The sequence below is a fragment of the Vanellus vanellus genome (assembly GCF_965231255.1).
Source record: "Vanellus vanellus genome assembly, chromosome: 5".
Taxonomy (NCBI): Eukaryota; Metazoa; Chordata; class Aves; order Charadriiformes; family Charadriidae; genus Vanellus; species Vanellus vanellus.
In genome coordinates, this window is record NC_138910.1 from 42,583,469 (window position 1) to 42,601,892 (window position 18,424).

An 18,424-nucleotide genomic window follows, 5' to 3' on the forward strand; every position below is an offset into this window, starting at 1 on the left:
TCACGCATCTGACTACAATATGAAGCTGTGTATCCTTATGGATATGTTTACTGCTCAACTTTTAATGGTGCAGTTACTTCCTACTATGCCTCCTTCCTTCTGCCATCCTTACTTACGCAGAGTGAGTCCATGGATGCTGCTTAGCTATTCACCCTCTATAGCGTTACCCAAGGTGGCAGAACCAGGCCCAGATGTAAGAGGATCCCACAGACCTCCTGTGTACCAACTTAAATCTGTTTGAGAGAATCACTGTATGTACCCACTGACATAGAGGGCTTTTCTTTGTGTGGAGACTGGAACAAATAGTGGACAGGTTGAATCTGAGGGAAAAAAAGAAATAAAAATATCTGAGTGCAATATTTTCTCTATGGAGTTATATAAAGGCTTGCTTTCTTTTCCAGCCTGCTATAGAGTACTGAATAGTAGACTTACAGATACCCTCAGTCAAACAGTGCTGCGGGCATATGGCCCTCAGTTGACTGTGTGTCAACATCATACATGAAAACGCGTGCTGCTCAGACATCAGTCATAGAAACAGCCGGGAGAGGTTCAAGCAAATGTAAGGCTACCCAAGAGGGTATGTGGAAAGGGGAGGGAAGAGAGCGAAAGCAAACCCAAAAGCATAAATGAAGAGTATCAACAACCAAGGAAAGAAATGGCAGAGGACTATTACGAGCAACTATCTCAGGAAGCAGTTTACAGGCGGGACCACAAGCACTCGACACAGGAAAGCTTTCAAAATAAATGTGGTGTGGGTTTAGACCAGAAGCTATAAAGTACAGTTGCCCTGATCATCTTACACTATTAAGAGAGAAGAGAAAGATGTCTGTTGAACTATTGCTTCTTCTCATCACCCAGAGGATGCAGGCTGCACTGCTGATCCTCCCTTCCTGCTCAGTAGAGCAGGCAGCAACCCCTCTAGTTAAGCCAACAGAATCATCTCAAGAGCAAGCGACTGGGAAATAATTTCCAAATAACAAGTTAGCTACTCGCAGATCTCTCTGTGCACATCTTCCACCATGTCAGACCACTAAGACACCTACCTGCTGCTCCCTGTGCCAGTCAAAAGCCTTACCAGGTGAAGATGCTTACATAATGCTTTGGTCTGATATCTTCCTCAAGACCCTTTTTTTTTTTCCACTGGAGGTAGTTTAAATACATTTGGTAGAAGCACACAGTAAGTGCCAGGCAACAGGCTGTGAAGGGGGTGGGCAGGCTGCTCTCAGTGCTTTTCATTCAAACGTATAGATTTAGTATACAGTCCCTTTGCTGGAGCAAGAGCTGGGACTGAGCCCTCCCTTCAGACCAGGCAGGCATTCAAGGTGCAGGGCTGAGCTCTCCCTGCCTCTTGCACACAGCAAATGTTGGGAGAGCTAGAGCTGTCTGGGCACTCTCCCAGCATGGGAAGGGTTTGAGCAGTGAAGGCTAAATGCTTGCTTGTCTCTGAATAACCTGACCACCTAAGAACGGGAGGACGCTGCCTTCTGTTATACAGGTTCGGTGAGGGACCTCAGTCATAACGTAAATCCTGTGCTCTGGGTTACCTTTATTGGGTCCAGCAAGGGATGGAGACAGGTTGTGGAGGTTTGGGACCTCTTCTGCCACAGCTACATCCAAAACCTTAAAAACTGGCCTCCTTTCCTAGCAGCAGCCATGTTGGGCACATGCCACGTCAGATGCAAGAGTTATAATGGTTCAACAGGCAAAATATTGCCATTAATTCATGTTTCTGATGTGAGGCAGCTCCTGAACAGGGGGACTTCAGGATCTCGGTTTTGTATTCAGCCACCTAAGACTGTGGTCTAAATATTGCAAGCTGCTCACTGGTGAGCACAGTGCTCCTGTGAATGCCAGCTCAGCCACACTCAGCAGGTGGGTTTTCCAGGCGTTTGTAGAAGCTGCACAGCTCAGGTGACACAGGACATTCACATTCAGAAGTGCCGAGAGGACTATGCATCGAATTAGGCCTCATGGGGGCACTACCAGCTTACAGAGAGGGCAGGATGAGAGCGGTGGGCACTAACAGAGAGAAATCCCGTTTATTCCCTTTCACAGGTTTCCACTAAACTGTCCAGTGCCATACATGAGATAGGTGCTTCATTCATCAAAGCAGCAGCTCAGCTCATTGGTTTCCTTAGACCAGAGGGTTTAATCTGGAGCAAACTGCAGCTGGATTGCATAGGCAGAGCACAAGCAGCATGTGGTCCTCAGGGGCAATCTGCTTTGGGTACAAGCAAGACAGACATCAGCAAGGCCTCTGCCTCCCAAACCTCACGAAAGATGCAATTGCATCACGTGAAATCCCTTTAAACGCATTCCCTTGCTTTCCTTTACAGTGACAGCAAGGAGGGAGGAACTAGCAGAGTCCCTGGCTCCCAGCTGCACACTCCTAATCCAGATGAATTTTTTTTCCATCCCGATTCCCGGAAACATTTGCTGTGGGAGGAGCCAAGCTTTTTACTGCTTCCAACACCAGAGATGCTTCTTCTGCATCATCCGTTTTCCACCAGCTGTTTTAGCTCATGACCAGGGTCAGACCAGAAGCAATACTGGACAGCTGCAGGATCTGAGTCCTTTTGCTGCACAAGCAAGCTAGGTCCCTTGATGGAGTACAGGCGGCTGCCTCCTCTATCCCAGGTACTTTCACCTTGCCCTCCCTCTTCTCCACACTGATTAACTCCTGCCTTTCGCTTTTTGGGTACCTCTTCCAGCCCCCAAGCATCAGGCAAACTGCTCTGATTTTCCCAGTAAAGCCCTGTCTTCCCTGGAAAGCCCCCATCAGTCTCCAGCTCAGAAATACCCTTCCCTCACCCTGCCTATAGCACACCAGCATGGGAGAGCATCGCCTCACCCTTGGACAGTCAGAATTGCACAGCAAGACCTGTCCTTTTCCTCAGCAACAACATGTGCTATTGTAGGCAAACTGGATGTTACTGTAGGCATAAGTGTCTTTGAACTTTTTGCCCTGCTTGGTTTCAAAATAGATTATACACACCAGGAATGGAGTACTATAGCAGGGACAAGGGACATAACGGCACCTTGTAGCTCAGGCTGTGAGCAACTGGCTGAGCAAATGTGAAGGTCAATAGACCCTCAGGAGATGTGGGTTCTCTTCACTTTGTCACTTGCCCGATGAAAGGGCTTACAGAGAAATCGGCTCCTTTCTCAGGGCTTCTCTTTCCTCCCGTCTTTTGTGGCATTTCTCATCTGTTTAGCCATCTTCAAGCCAGGACCTGGTTCTCACAGGAAGCAAGATCTTTAGTGATTTAAGAGAGCTGTCCTCCCAGCTCTTTCCATAGCAAAGATGGCACAAAGGAGAGAATATCTGTTCCTCAGGCACTGATAGATCCAGTCAAGCATATGAAGAGCTCTCTTAAGCACACAGACCTCCTAATCTGCTGATGTTACATTCACTAGGAAATAACAAAAATTACTTTGGATAAGGAACTAGAGCCTCTGGGGAAGGACACACACTGCTGCTGCTGTACCAGAAAGCTGCCACCTCCTTGCAGCAAAACAAAGCAAGCAACTGCTGTTCTCACCTTGTCAGCTTGGTGCTCAATACAGCAAGGCCTTAATATCTAGCAAAGCAAGAAAAGACAACATGACAGGCAAACTCTTGCCTACATAATCCAAAAACTAGGGAACAATTCCTGTCTCCCAGCTATTCACCCTCATTTGCTAAATGAAACCCTAAGTGCCAGGTCGTATTTTCCAGCCCTGCAAACATTTTTCCCTAGCTAACCAAAACCAAATAATAACGGTATGAATTATTTTTATCCATCACCCCCACTCCTGAATTCCCACTCCACAGCTCATCAGGCCTGGTGCTAATTAGAGCAGACTGTGAAGTTCACTACGGCTGTGAAAAATGGCAGGGGTGGACAGACACATGATATGAGTGTTGCAAAACCTCCAGGTCCCAAAGAACTGACCCATATGTTGTGACTGAAGAAGCAGTCAGCTTCTTTTGGAGAAAGCACATGGTATTTATCTTCCCATGAAGCTTACTGAAAAGAAAAAAGAAGCACTTACAAAAAAAATAACCTCAATCATTTTAAGGGGGAGGGGGATATTTTGTTCGAAGGCCTTTCATTAATAACCCCCTTAATAACAGGTTTTATTTGTAAGTGTTCCCTTCCACTCAGTCATTTGATGGCATCCTTGGCAGTGATAGCCCATAATTCTTCATAGCATGTGTGTGTGTCTGCTGTTTGAAGCAGACTTAATTAAAGCAAGGCTTGTGGTTGAAGCTCTAGCATTTAGTGCACAAAAAGGAAAGGAGGGCATCAATCTTTAAAGTAACAGTATTCCTATTAGCATGGTAGCTCACCGAGACAGAGAAAAATCCTAAAAGATTGTGTCACCCATTTTGCAAAGTACTTACTCTTCCTAAAACCACCCTGGAAAAATGCATGTTACTCTCGAGTACTGGATTCGAACTCACCCCAAGACCTTTCTATTCATTCAGATCTGCATCCTCATCCACTCTTCCATCAAAGAATCCTAAGCACTGAAACAACTGTAAACTTATGCTGGGAAGTAAATATTACACTATCTCTTTTAGAGACAGATAAGCAGGCTAATAAATAGAGCTGATTTCACAGTGATTACACTGGAAAAGAGCAGTGTGTTTCTGAGAATCATACCTGAAGCTCTTCGCATCATATCATGGTTTGGATAGAGAGAAAAAGCATGCCTTTCTACCTGGATTCCACTAACCTCACTGCAATACACTGAAACTAGTGAACTGCATCTTCTGCACCAGTCAGTTTGGTGTTTGGCCTCTCTCTAGTCTTCTAAAGCCACAGTGGAAACTTCATGGTGCAAACAAGGTTGGAAGGTATAGGACTTTGGACCAGCTCCTGAAGTCCCTCCTGTTCTCTTGGCTGCGCTGCCTAAGAGGCTTCTGGAGAACAGTGTCAGAACCCTAAATTAATACTCTCCGGAAAAAATTGTGTAGGAGGCCTGGCAAGTAAGCTTTCACTCTCCCTGTGATTCACAAGGAAGCCAGACAAGGAACGTCTCCATCAGCAGACAAATGGACTAGGCTTAGTGGCATCTTTAATGGTGACATATTTCTTTACTAACTACCAGTTAGTTACTGGAACAGCCTCAGTACAGAACAAGAGTGACTTCTAGTGCAGTCCAGAGATATGGCAAGGGTTATTGCTTGGCATTATCCCTACATGTCTTTGACTTCATCAGCCTGTGATGCCTTATGGAAATTAGACTTGGTCTGTACTGCAAAGTGCCTGTAAAAGTGCTAGGGATGTTGCTGCCCTGGTGAAAGCCAAAGCCTAGTCATGTTCCATCTTGCAGATACGGAAGGCCAGGCCATCCAAGGTAACTTCACAAAGAGCACACACAGCTGCTTGTGGCAGCAGTAAACTACATTTCCTAACTCAAGAGCTAACTCAGCCTCTGCAGACACCAGTCTTTTCAATTATGGTGACAGAAGTATACTACAGCCTGGGTTTCCTTACTTACCAGTTTAAGAGCTAAGAGCACTGCCCTCCCCCTGCCTGATATTCCTGAATGAGGCCGAAGCATCTCATCTCCACCCCACCTCACTTCAGACCTGCTCTGGCACCACAGGCAGGAACTGAAGGCAGACTGGCATCTCCTGCATCCGTGATCACAAGTTGTCCCTCAGAGTCAGGCTGCCTGCGAAATGACAACCTCACCGGGAGCACAACCAAGCCAACTCTTACACAGAACAGATACTCAGCAGTCCTGCCCAGGAGGTCATGCTCCACCCAGGAAGGCTAGTTACAGCACTGCTTCCACAACCCAGGACCCTCTGCAATTCCCTAAGCTAAAGAAGAGCATAAATATTTTCTGAAATGAAAACAAGAATTAATAAACACAAAGAAACCACCTCTGTCTCAGTAAGCCTCCCAGCCGCATTTGCTGGAGATTTGGAAAGTATCTGAAAGAAGTGTTGCTACACACATACATTGTTTTTATATTCTCTCCAGATCTCTGCCCCCAGACCATGCTAGGAACAAGATGCCAAGTCAGACAGATCTGTGATCTGACCCAGCAGAGCCATTCTTATGTTCTTAAATGTAGAAGAGTTTCTGCTTTCTCCTATATTGGTTCACGCTAATTCTGCTTTGCCATTTTTGACTCAGACTAATAAAGTTCACACACAGCCTTCGTGAATTAGTACTTTAATCTAGCCCTGTCCAAGCTGTGATCTACAGAGCTTCCATCAGTATTGCGCTCCTGGTACCCAAAAACAAGACTGCGTTACCAGCTCACCAGGGAACTGCGGGACACCAAATATTCCTGGCTGTGTGGAGCACTGCTCCTTCTCTGGCTGCTGAAACGTGCACAGGCCCTTCTGCAGCAGAGGAATTCACCAGGGGTTTCTACAGTCACCTTCTTAACTTCTTAACATATTGGTCTCACGGCATGTGGCAAGTGTCACATGGTGTCCTACTTCTACCTAATGCCCAATGGCAATCTGGAGGAAAGTTAGACGATGGCAGCCTGGTTGGTCTAAAAACTTTAAGAACCATAGTGCCATCATCCCCAGCACCACCTTTCGGAGTCCCATTCTCTCTGCCTGCATGCTTAGTCTTACACTGTCTTCAACTAATGGCAAAAAAGACAAACCAGTATGCTTCTACTCAAACTGTGTTTTATATAAAACAGTAGAGAGGAACAGAAGAGGATAAAATTGGAAGATCAGAGAAAAAATGAACTGGTTAATACAGTTCTTATTTGGCGTTGCCTTCATGCAACCATGATGTCAGCTGAAAACTGCTGGCAAGTGAAACCAAGAGGGATGCATCTCAGCTGAACAGCGTATATTCACTGGGAAGTGGAACACGAAAGTCGACCATAACCGCACGTCGCTGCCCTGTTTGTACAAGATCAAATTCTTTCTCATGCACATAGCAGGAGGGCAGGGAAGAGACACTTTAAGGGCATAAGAGTTATTCAGGAATACTTCGCTAAAACATTGGAGCAAACAGATCTCATTAAAAATTAAAATATTCATAGGAAAGAGTTATTCCAGATGAGTCTTAAGTTTCAAATTTCTCAAGATATTTTGCTGTAACATTTTTCAAGGGAAAAGTGCCAAGTTTAGAGCCTGAAATGGCTTCATTTAAAACAATGTTTCTTTCTTCTACAGATTTTTTTTTCCAAGCTCAGCTGTTGAAGCTGAACTGAAATGTAAGACATTTTTCATGTCCTCAACAGGTCCAATAACATACTTTTCGCCCTTTTTATTAGAGGTGTGATTTCTACACCCTCGGATTCCAAATGGAGAAAGAATTACAGCTCATCTTTTTTCATTCCTATTAAAAAACTCTTCCCCACCCAGACACAGTGAAGAGAAAAAAACAAACCGGTTTGTACCTCTGTCTCCCAGATGAAAAAAAAAAAAGAGTGCCTCCTGCTTTCTAATTCAAGTGCCTAAGCTGCATGACTTTGCCTAGAGCAGTGGAGCACGTTTAATCTGGGGAACAGAGTGGCACTAGAGATTTAAGGCAACAGCTAACAAGTGGTTGGCTTGGTTTAGAGTTTCACCCATGGCCTTGAGTTCTCTGCTCCCAGGAAGCCTCCAGCAATTGTTGCAAGACAGACTCAAAGCTTTTCCTGCAATAGTAATAAGTAATGGCATTACATCCCACAGCCAACATAAGTAGTTGCTGTATGTTCCAGGCTGCTGCCAAGGCCACGACTCTTTTTCCTGCATCTTTAGTTCTTGGGCAAAGTTACATTTCTAATCTGTACATAATGTTCAGCTTAATCTCTCACAGTTTGTGGACTTTAACACAGTGGCATTTCTCATCGCCACTGGAAGAAGTGAATCTTCCCTTATTCCCTGGAAAAGGAAAAACTCAGTCAGGGCAGACACTCTAGTCTAGCCTTCTTTTCATATAACACACAGAAAACACAGCACCTCCAGAATCGCCTTACAGTGATGACGACCAAGTCTCTGGAGACATGGGTTTTATCTCTAGTTCACACCAGGTATCTATGGCAGAGCTTCTACAGGTTCTTAAAGACCTGACTCTGGCTGAACCAACTCGTTAAAGCCCGAGTAGCCCATTACATTAAAGCTGCGAGTAGAGTAAAATGCTACTCAGTGGTTGAGAAAAAGTCAGAACCACATCCTGAAATTCTCTGTATCTCAGTCCTGAACAAAATAAGCATCTTGACTCTTTGTTTTCTACTGCCAAATTTCTTTCCAAAACAAGGGTTCCTAATCCTTGCTGCCAGCCAAGCTTGTCAATGGTTTATCATCAAGTTAGGGAGAAGAAGCTGCCTCTCACCATGGCCAAGATTTAGCCCAGCTAACCACAGGCATTAAGTTCCACTCCCAGTTTGCTCAAGCTCATTACATGGTTAATGAAGAGACAGACAACGTCAAAAGGTAGTTCAGATGTTGATATAGCTGAGTCACCCCCTTTCTGTAACCGGAATACCCTGGAGACTACTAGGCACAACCATAAACAAAGTAACCACCATCTTGGGGGCCAAAGTCAACTTTTTAATCCATCAATCACTGGAAAGCCACACTAACCAGACTGAGCTCACAGGGATTGGCTCACTGCTGCGTTTTATTAAAGATGTGAAGGCAAGCAGAGTGCAACGACGTTTCTATGCCTGAAGCCTCAGCCACAGCCAGCACAGCTAAAATTTCCATGGAAAGCTTTAGCCTGAGGGAGGGGAGCAGGGTGGAGGTAGTAGTATCAATCACTAATTTAGTGACAAACTCCTGCCTGGCATTGCCTCCTCAAAGTATGAGCCAGCTGCAGTCACTCCTACCAACCTTCAACATCAACCAACTGAAGTGGCCCTATTCATATTTGAGCAATACTAATTTTAGCTAGCAGATTCAGCCCTGGGAATCTCTCTGAAGACAAGATATGTGGCATTTAGCCAGTTAATGCCCATCCATTTAACTGGGTACACAAATACCAACCCAAAGGACAGGACAAATATCCTTCCATTAATAAGCAAGCAGACCATCCTTATTTCATGGATATCGGATAAGAAAGAAGAGGACTGTGGCAAGAACACCACTCTTACCACCCCAACATATGGTAGAAAGGGCTATCAATACCTATACCTTCATGATTAATGTTGAAACAATAGGGTTGTTTCCACCACTTCACACCAGTAAGAAAAACACAATCTTTTCCTTTTCAGGCTCTACTAGTGTCATAAGACCACAAGAGCTTCAGCTGTTGCCTGACCCTCACACCCAGGTCCTTCAAATGCCCTGTGCCAATATGACATAGTCACCTGACTTTTCTCTACACAGTGAGCTCATGAATACCTCACTTGATGCTCCTATTTTCTGAGCCTGAGCTTCCAGCCCATGAAATATCATGAATTCAGACTGGTGCCATGTTCTGACATTGACCCTGTGCCAGAATGTGCTTCACATCTGGCCCAGCAGAAGAGTGCAGATCCACCTTTGTAGCTTCAGGCTTGGTGTTCCAGATTGTGGGTCTCCACACATCTCGCCTCCACCCTGGATCTCGTACTGCTCCCTCAAATCTCAGCAGCACAAACAATACCCACCTCACCCTTTTCACTTCCCCAGGGCACACAGAAGAAGCCGACTTGCTTACTGCATGCTACACAGTCTTACTTCTGATAGTCAGTCCTGTGCAGATTGAGGAAGCACTTTCCTCTCAGACCTATCTTTAAGAAACCCAGATTTTTACCACTCACACCAGTAGCACAAACACAACACAAACTGTTTCACTGAGTACTATTTTTCTAGTGTCCAAGAGTTCAGGCAAATGATTGAATGGGTCCTGTCTGACATCACCACACATGAATCTTAAAATCAAGCCATTTTAGAGTGTCTCACACCAGTCAGCACATGCTCTAAGGTGCTTAAAATAGGCAATACCACAACAAATCCTTGCCACTAGCTAAAGACCCAAAGGAAATATCCTTTCTGGCTTACTATCAAATATATGTCTAATGAAGACTTAGCACAGTCCCACTGAAAGCTAGAAGTCCTCACGTAACTCAGCCCTCTTTCTGCTGTCACCCCAGGGATGGCAGCAGACAGCAAGAACAGAACAGAAGTTGCTAAGATAACTCAAATGTCTGATACAGGTACACACGTATTTAGAGCTTCAGGTCAGCCATTTGTCTTTTCAGAGAAGCCTCAGAGCCTCTCATCTCCTTTATGCATGGCAGCCTACAGAATGGAAAAGATTCTGGAGTAAAGGTGGTATCTGGTGTGAGTAAGGATGAAAGTATTTTGGCTGAGAATTAGCGGCTATGCAAAGATGTGGGAGTTGTGATTCATGAAATGCTTCCCTTCCCCAGCAGCTCCCCACCTTGCAAAAAACAAATGGTTGGCACTCAGTAGCAGTACCTCAGCGGCGAGGCATTTGGCAGAAGCATTTCTGGAGCAAGTACCATGGCTTGAGCCGCATGCCAGTCAGAGCGTCTCCTCAGAGCAACTCTGATGGACCATCACCAGGAACAAAACAACATTTCCTGAAACTGTTGCAAAGGAAGATAGAAAATTCATGCAGTCCTTGATTCAAGAGGGAGTAAAATGCAGAAGGATCATACTTTCTCTCTAGTTCCAAATAAAATCCCCAATATAGATATGCTGAATGGTCACAAGGAACAAATTCAGTAGTAGCTGGGCCTGAGAGATCAAAACCATAAGAAAACTAGAGTGCGAACTGAGCAGTAGCAGCACAGGATTTACTTCTCCCTGACATCATGGGCTACCGTAGCTGTACATGCCCTCAGCATAAGACTGGAAATGATCCTTCCCAAGTGTGCTGGTGCTTGTCCTGACCTTATTTCCCCTGCTAGGGAATGCATATGCAAGGGGGATGCTCAAGGTGCTCCACACGCAGCCTAGATTTTAAATGCTAGAAAGCTCACCACAGGGCCATCCCATCTGCCTGAACTTCAGCCCAGGTACTTTCCTGTTGTGTAGACAACTTGAGGATGAGCACATCAGTAAGCACTGGAACTGGTTGCCCAGGGAAGTTGTGGAGGCCCCACCCCTGGAAGTGATCCAGGCCACATTGGATGGGGCTTTGAGCAACCAGGTCTAGTGGGAGGTCTCCCTGCCCATGGCAGGGGGTTTGGAACTAGATGATTTTTAAGGTCCTTTCCAGCTAAAGCCATTCTATGATTCTATGGTTTTAATCAAACTCTGAGCAATATTCAATAGCACTGAATGTTTAGAATTGGCACAAGTAACAATAAATCAACAACAGCCTGCACAACCACCATTGTCAACTTTCGCAATACCTAGTATTTTATTCAAGATGCCGCTCCGGCAGTCATCTTATTTTGTGAGAAGAAAGTCTAGCAGTTACAGTTCAGGAAGGTCTTGGGAAGGCGATCTAACAAGCCCTAAAAGATTTAGAAACAGAGGATGTAAGAAAGGGAATTTTGTTTTACTTTTTTCACTTTTTGAGGTTCTGACTTATGGTTTCTAAACCAGTATGGAACAATAATACTTAAGTCCTTGTCTGATTAGAAAAGTACCAAAGGCAATGTCAAAGTTAAAGTATCAGGAGTCAGTTTTAGTTGATCCTAAAGGGAAACTTCAAGACTAGGAAGAAAAAAAAAAAAAGTTCCTTATTAACCAAGGGAATTATCCCATTAAACATCAGTAACTGTGTAGAGCAGATCACGAAGCAATGAAACGAAGCAGTTTGAATTGGGAATGATACATGATATGGACTACGTAGCACAATTTGAAACATAGTCAGTTTTTAAAGTCTAGTCAAACACAGACAAGTCATAAGCACAATGTTTTCTTGCTTGTCTTTGGAAGGAAATATGTATCCACTGCTCTAAAAAGACAAGATTTCTGCGAATCAAGAGTTCACACTGATGGACAAATATTCTCCTGAGCCACTGGCAAAAGGACTAAGCTTCCATGCCCAAATTAACATTTCCCCTACTGTGCACTCTTACAGTCCAGCACATAGGTGGAAAAGCCACAGACTCACGGTCAAAACCAGAACCCACAGATTTATCTGTGGAAATTACAGCTTCTATCACCATGAATTTACCTGGGAACCAATTAATCTTTGGTATATTTCACTCCATACAACAGAGCCTTGCAGGAGTAAAGCGAGGCTGCACAGCTTTTGCTGCTCCAAAGACAGGTCTAAGAAAAGAGAATGATACTGCTCTCTCCTGAGCCATGAAGCTATGAACTACTGAGGCAATCTTCCTTCCTAGTATTCTGGCAAAGCAAGTGCAAGAGCAGTTAGATGTGTCCTGAGCACAGGGCACTCCTGTGACTGGCACTACACTTAGCCAAAATATTACTAATGCAAGTGTGCTGAGCAACCACAAGCCTTTGCTGGTATTGATTCATGGGTTGGCACACGGTGGAGGAAGTATTTGTCTACATCTATGCTGGGTGGGAAGAGCAACAAAAATGTCCTAAGAGCAGCGGAGATCAAACAGGAGTAAAAGTACTTAGATTATTCATTGCTTCTGTTTTTTGCCTCTATTTGTAGTTAAGCTGCTAAAGCCAGAAGAAAGATCTCATAGAAAAAGAACCTATAGACTTTAGCATGCATCCTTCTCTTTCCTCTCAACCACTAACAAAAGGGTTTGCTGAATAATAAAGTATTTATGTATAAAATAGAGCTAAAATGGCATTATGACCATTGCTGGAAAAAATACAGCAGATAGATCTAAATGCATCCTAGGGAATTTGAGGCTGGTTGAGAGACCAGAGGGGATGGAGGTGGAGCTCTCCTCTTGTGATTAGGAAGTCCATGTGACCTCGGAGACCTCCAAGATGCAATGTCCTCATCAACCTCATGTAAAACTAAACTTCAAGTTGGATCTTGTGTGTCCTAGAAGGGCCGCTCACACATCTGATATTCTGGCCTGGACCTCTTTCTAGAGCTCACGGTCCTACGCAATATAAAAATGCATAAATAACTATCAGAACAAGAATTGGAAGCTCCTATACCCCAGGATTATATTTAACTAGTAGGTTAAAGAGAGCAGTGGCACCTTCTTTCATGCATTATGGGCTTTGTTTTTAGCTGAATATACTCTGAAAATGGCTAAGTGATCTGTTTTAACTGTTATGGGAAGAATGTATTTCAGTTCAGTCACCGTACAAAACTTGTCCATCAGTCATTTACGTGACCTGCTCCTCATAACCAACAGCTTTGCTCACAGTCACAAGCCAGCCGATGGTTTATTGGTTCCCAATATGAACATAAACAGGACCACTAAAATAAATCCCTTTGCCCTACCCTGTTTCCTCGGCTGTTCTTAAGCCACAGAAAGGGCTAGCTTGTCAGTGAATTGATCGCAGTATCAGTGGAACTGCTAGGAGATGGTCCTAATAAAACTGCCATACTCACTGACAATCTGCATTAGGGGTAGAGGGTTTCATTCGCTCTTCTGAAGCCACTGGCTAGATGCCTCACAGTAGACTGGCATTGCACGGTTATCAGTTTGTCTTCAAACTTCCCAATGCTCCAGAAGCAAAGCAGATTGTGCGCCCAGAGCCAAACATCACACAGTAATCGTTTTTTCCACATGCTGAAACCCAAGAGTTTGGAGGAGCTGTTAGGGCTCCTAGAAATAGAAATCTTCATTACCTGCCTTGCAAAACTTTGCTGTGTGCTCTACATTGAAGTCCTGCCCATATTTGTGAGGACAGTTAAGGTCATGAATGAAAAACTTCAGTGCACATTTCTGTTCAATTCTGTGAGGAAGGAAACAGCAATATTTAAAGCAGACTTGTGATAAGAGTATCATGCGATCCCTGTGACAATCCTACCAGGGCAGAGCACTTCCCACAGCAAAAACTACAGAATACATTCAGCATATGAACAGCCTGACCAAAGGATCACTACAACTCAGTCATCGCAAAGCTAACTCGAAGACACACACGCAGGAGTAGAGTGCCTCATGTTGTGAGTTAGTTTTAAGTGTTAGCAGATGTTGGCAATATGCTCCAGACCTTTGTTTCATGGATTCCCAGATAACTGCTGCTTTTGTGCTAGTCCTTCTCTAGTAATAACAATAATTAAGTGCCATTTATATAAGGTCTTTCATTCAACAGTCCCAAAGCGCTCAATAAATTTAGCAAACCATTAATACTCAACAGATGTATCACTTTACATTTTTAAAGAGGCTGCATACGTCTCAATCCTCCACATTCCCGCAAACAGTAGGTACCATAATTACTACCTTCAGTTTGCAGACAGAGAAGCAGAATTAGGGAATGCCAAAGGCCACAGTGCACTCTGCTAATAACAAAGGGATTTAAACAGAGTTCCTGGCTCTTAACTTTGTTCCCACTGCAAGCAGGAAACCGCCCTGCCTCCAGAAATTCACACGCACTGATAACTTCAGCGTTTTATCCAGAATGCTGACCTGAAAAGCAAGGATGAGTTCCCAGAGCACATGAAAAACATACTGGCTAAAGGGAATCAAGTCCAATCAAAGCAACAAGCATTTTTTCACTAGCACAACTTAAGCTAGCTAGAAGTGAATTTAGTGGCCCAGGCAGGACATTGGAGAGAAATCCAATCATCACCAAGTAACTGTAATCTCACTTGTACATCCCACTGGAGCGCAGAACAGCAGAACTTCCCTTAAATGCACACATCAGAGGAGACTGCTTGAAAGAATCAGCCTTGCCAAAACAGCAATGCCATCCCTACATCACCTAGATTTCATTCCTCATAGTTCACCATATATGTAAAATGCACGGAGACAGTTGTTCCTGGTGATAAGAACCAGCAGTACAAAATGAAGGAAGCAGCCAGCTGTCACTGATACTTTGGATTCAGACAAGGAAGGGCGTTGCCATGCCTCACATCCATATCATGTGGCTGATATAAGCAGAGTTCAAACGTGCAAGGGTAATACCTTGCATGCAGCACTGTCCAGCATACAGCACTACCACCCAGGCTCCACAGACTACCTTCTCAGCTATGCAGCTGGATGCTCTTTTGACTTTCTGCATGGGCCATGAGACAGGGTTGTGAAGTGGGCACTCCTGTTCACCCCCAAGCTTCATCGGTATTGGCCTAAGCAAAGCCAGCATCCTCTGAAGCACAAAAGCTTTCTGTGCAAGTCCATGTGAGTGAAGTTATTTCTGACATGAAACCATCTGATGGACAGTAGCTGGACTTCAAGTATTCCAGCTAGCTAGCTACTGTATAACTAGGCCATACTTCCACCTCACCAAAACAGCATCACTCAGGAGATCCTACTATTCGGTGTCCAAACAATCACATTACCCTGTCTCAACAACTTACCTTCCTACCAGCAAAACCACAGTAGCTGAGTATCCATGCCCAGCCTGCACAAAACACAAGTAACAGGTTTCAGCTAAGACACAGGACAACTCACATAATTATCCACGGTTATGGTGTGCATGAGTAGCAGCAATTCCTTCAGCTGTGTCTGAGCCCCAACATAGCAAAACACTCCTTATTCAACCCTGTCAGATTCTGTTTACCTTTTACTTATACAGTGCTGCTTCTGCCAAGTGCGGTTCAAGCTCTGTCACACAATTTGAATTATAATGTATCTGTTCATATTTCAGGCAACAGAGGCATTTGCAGAAATCTCAGATAGTTTGAGACCATGGCTCATCTGTGGTCACAGTAATATGAACTGTAACTTAACTGTGTATCTCAGTTCATAATTGGAATAAATACTTTTTTGTCTCAACTTCACCTGCTTATAAAGAAGCTGCAGACCTAAAACCACACTGAAATCACTTTGTAACTCAACTACCAGGTTTTATTGCATGGTAACTAGTGCACCTTATGCTGGACACAGGAAGTGAGAATACTCCTCCTAAGCCTCCTTGCCTCTAGTTATCTGATATTACTTCTCCTGTTGATATGTAACACTCTTGCTCTGCACCTAAAACGGAAATTAAAAGTAGGAAGCGTGGCTATTAGAAGTGCTTCCTTCCCTAGTTTCTACCAAGGATACCTTGGACAACTGATCAGCAATGCAACCAGCTGACAACACAACCAAAGGGAGACATTGCCAAGCTCTTCTCAGCTGAATTAAGACAACAGCAAAAAAGTAACATGGATTGTATTTAGAAAGTCACAAGACTAGTGCTTGGCCCTGACTGGAGGTGAGGGAGAAGCCCATCCAAGGTGACGCCCAATTCTTTTCGGCTGAAATAAACTGAATTTCTACCAAGGGGAGCCAGGTTTCATAACCTATAATAGGGAAAGCGCTCACTGAACAGAGATTGTGTGAGTGCATATGAGAAGCTAGACAGGGGCCCATTTTTTTCATCGTGCAGAAATGTAACAGCTTTTTATTTCGTTTTATGACTCAGTGTTCCCAATGGAAAGAGCACACGCATCATGGGTTTGGCACTCTACACCACTCAGTTTCCTACCAGCCCCATCCTGCAATGAATCCAACACAGCCATTTCTTTAACCTCTTCAAAGAACGGTTTGTGCCAGCAGCAGTCTCCAGGAGCAGGAGGGGTGCAAGGCAGAGATGTGTCAGAGGAAGACGGCTCTCTACTTGCAGTGCATGCAGCATAAACCACCACTGTAAGAAAAACAAATGAGCCCAAGAGACAGTTAGGGGGAACTAGAGAAAGGTCTCCTCCTGGCATGAGTCAACACAGCTCCAAAATAGCTGAAAGAGCTATTCTGTTTTGCACTGAGTAAAAAGTGTCCACTATAACCTATTACAGCTCTTTGCCCCACTGACTCATTCCCCAACATGCCACAGGTAATCAAACTCAGGATGCAGGCTACAGCCAGCCTTCCCTCTCTACCTGAACGCAAGTACAATCTAGAGTTTCAAACAGAAGGTTGCCTTTCGTGTTTCTTCATGTATTGCAAACATAGCAAAGTATCTCCGAGCTGTGAAACCGTGTGGGTCTCTATTTGGTCCATAATGTGTACCTGGGAAGGTGGCAAAACCACAGAAATCCTCATATCGTAGTTAAAAAAAAAAAATAATAAAAAAACCCAAAGGAACCAGCTCTAAACCAAATCTCAAACTTAATGTAAGCCTTTGCTGAGTTAATAACATTGCAAAGAGATTTTTACATCCAAACTGTCTTGTCTTCTTTTGAATTCTGAGTTCCTTTCCCAGAATCTTTTTGGCTAAATCCATCTCACCCATCATCTCAGGTGCATCCTTCCATAGGGTCCAGAGCAATTAAGCACACAAAAATGTGCCATATCACATCACATTAAAAACAAAAAAGCAGTGAGGGGGTGAATGTGAGGGAAGTGCTCTAAAAATATGGGATTTCTTAACATCTTCTGCCTCTTCTTTCCCCCAGTCACACACTTAAGTTGTGAATATAATACTAAGTGTCATAGCCCATCCTCAAAGTCCCAATCTTTTGGCCTTTGTCTGAAACTACTACTTTTTATGAATTTTAGTTAATTGGGGCTATCAGAATAAGTGATTTGCCAAGCCAAAATACTAAAACTATAATGCTTTAAATGTGATGAGAACCCTAATTTCCCCAGTTATTTCTTCTACTGACTGATTTCGCTACTCTAGATCTGACCACTCCAACACACACATGACAACACAAACGTTGCAGTGGCAAAGGCTGATATCAGCTCCACCAAACAGGAGAACACAGACAGCTAGAAAACCATTAGCTTTCAAACACATATGTTGAAGGATGTCAGAGCAGCATGTCAACTTCTATTAAAAACGCTACAGGGACAAGCTAAGAGTTGTTAAGGGTTTGCCAACTAGTAGAGTCCTCCAATAACCAAGTAGGAAGACTTTTCTTGAAGTCAAGAGGTGTGTGGGTTTTTTAAGTCACCCCACCCACTGCATGACTGCTGCCCAAGAATGCTATTACTGGGAAAAACATCATTTGCCACTGTGTTGAATATGATACAAAAGGGAAGAAAGTGGTCTTGTTGTGTGCTGTTAAATTGATTAGGCTCTGGATATGCTGCAGTTCAGCCTCGCCCACTTAATATTCTTGGTGCCTGTATCTGGGATATTTACTCATTTAGTAGAACTTAAGTTCTGTCCCAGGTGCCTAAAGACAGCATGAAATTTAGAGGCAAAGGGGAAAGCAGCACCACCTTCTCCCTCATATGAAAGATACTGAAAAATAAGGAAATAAATTCGAATCAAAGGTTAAACATATCCATATCTATTTTTCCCTCCCGCTTTCCCTCTGATGTTTTTTATGCTTTAGGTAACCTTGTTCTCAGTGACTTCCAAGCAGGGCCTGCAGAGTTCCTTACCACATTTTTGCTCTTGCCCTCTGGCCAGATGTGTTCTCTAGATGTTGTGCTAGACTTGAGGTGGGAATCCTTGTCCTCTCTGAAGTCAGTGGGAGATTTCCCACGGCCTTCAGTGCCAACAGGACTCCATCTTTTGTCTCTCATGCGCAAGAAGATGCATTGTTCCTATAATGTGGTTGGGTCTCAAAATAAA

The 18,424-nt window shown here is 44.0% G+C and overlaps 1 long non-coding RNA gene across 1 annotated transcript; it reads right to left on the reverse strand.

Moving 5' to 3' along the window:
• Positions 1–258: 258 nt before the first annotated feature.
• On the reverse strand, positions 259–15,834 carry LOC309672603. The gene is made up of 4 exons (XR_014269245.1): positions 15,789–15,834; positions 15,276–15,319; positions 13,605–13,711; positions 259–320 (listed from the first exon to the last, which is right to left on the reverse strand). It is a non-coding gene; the product is annotated as an uncharacterized lncRNA (long non-coding RNA).
• Positions 15,835–18,424: the final 2,590 nt, after the last annotated feature.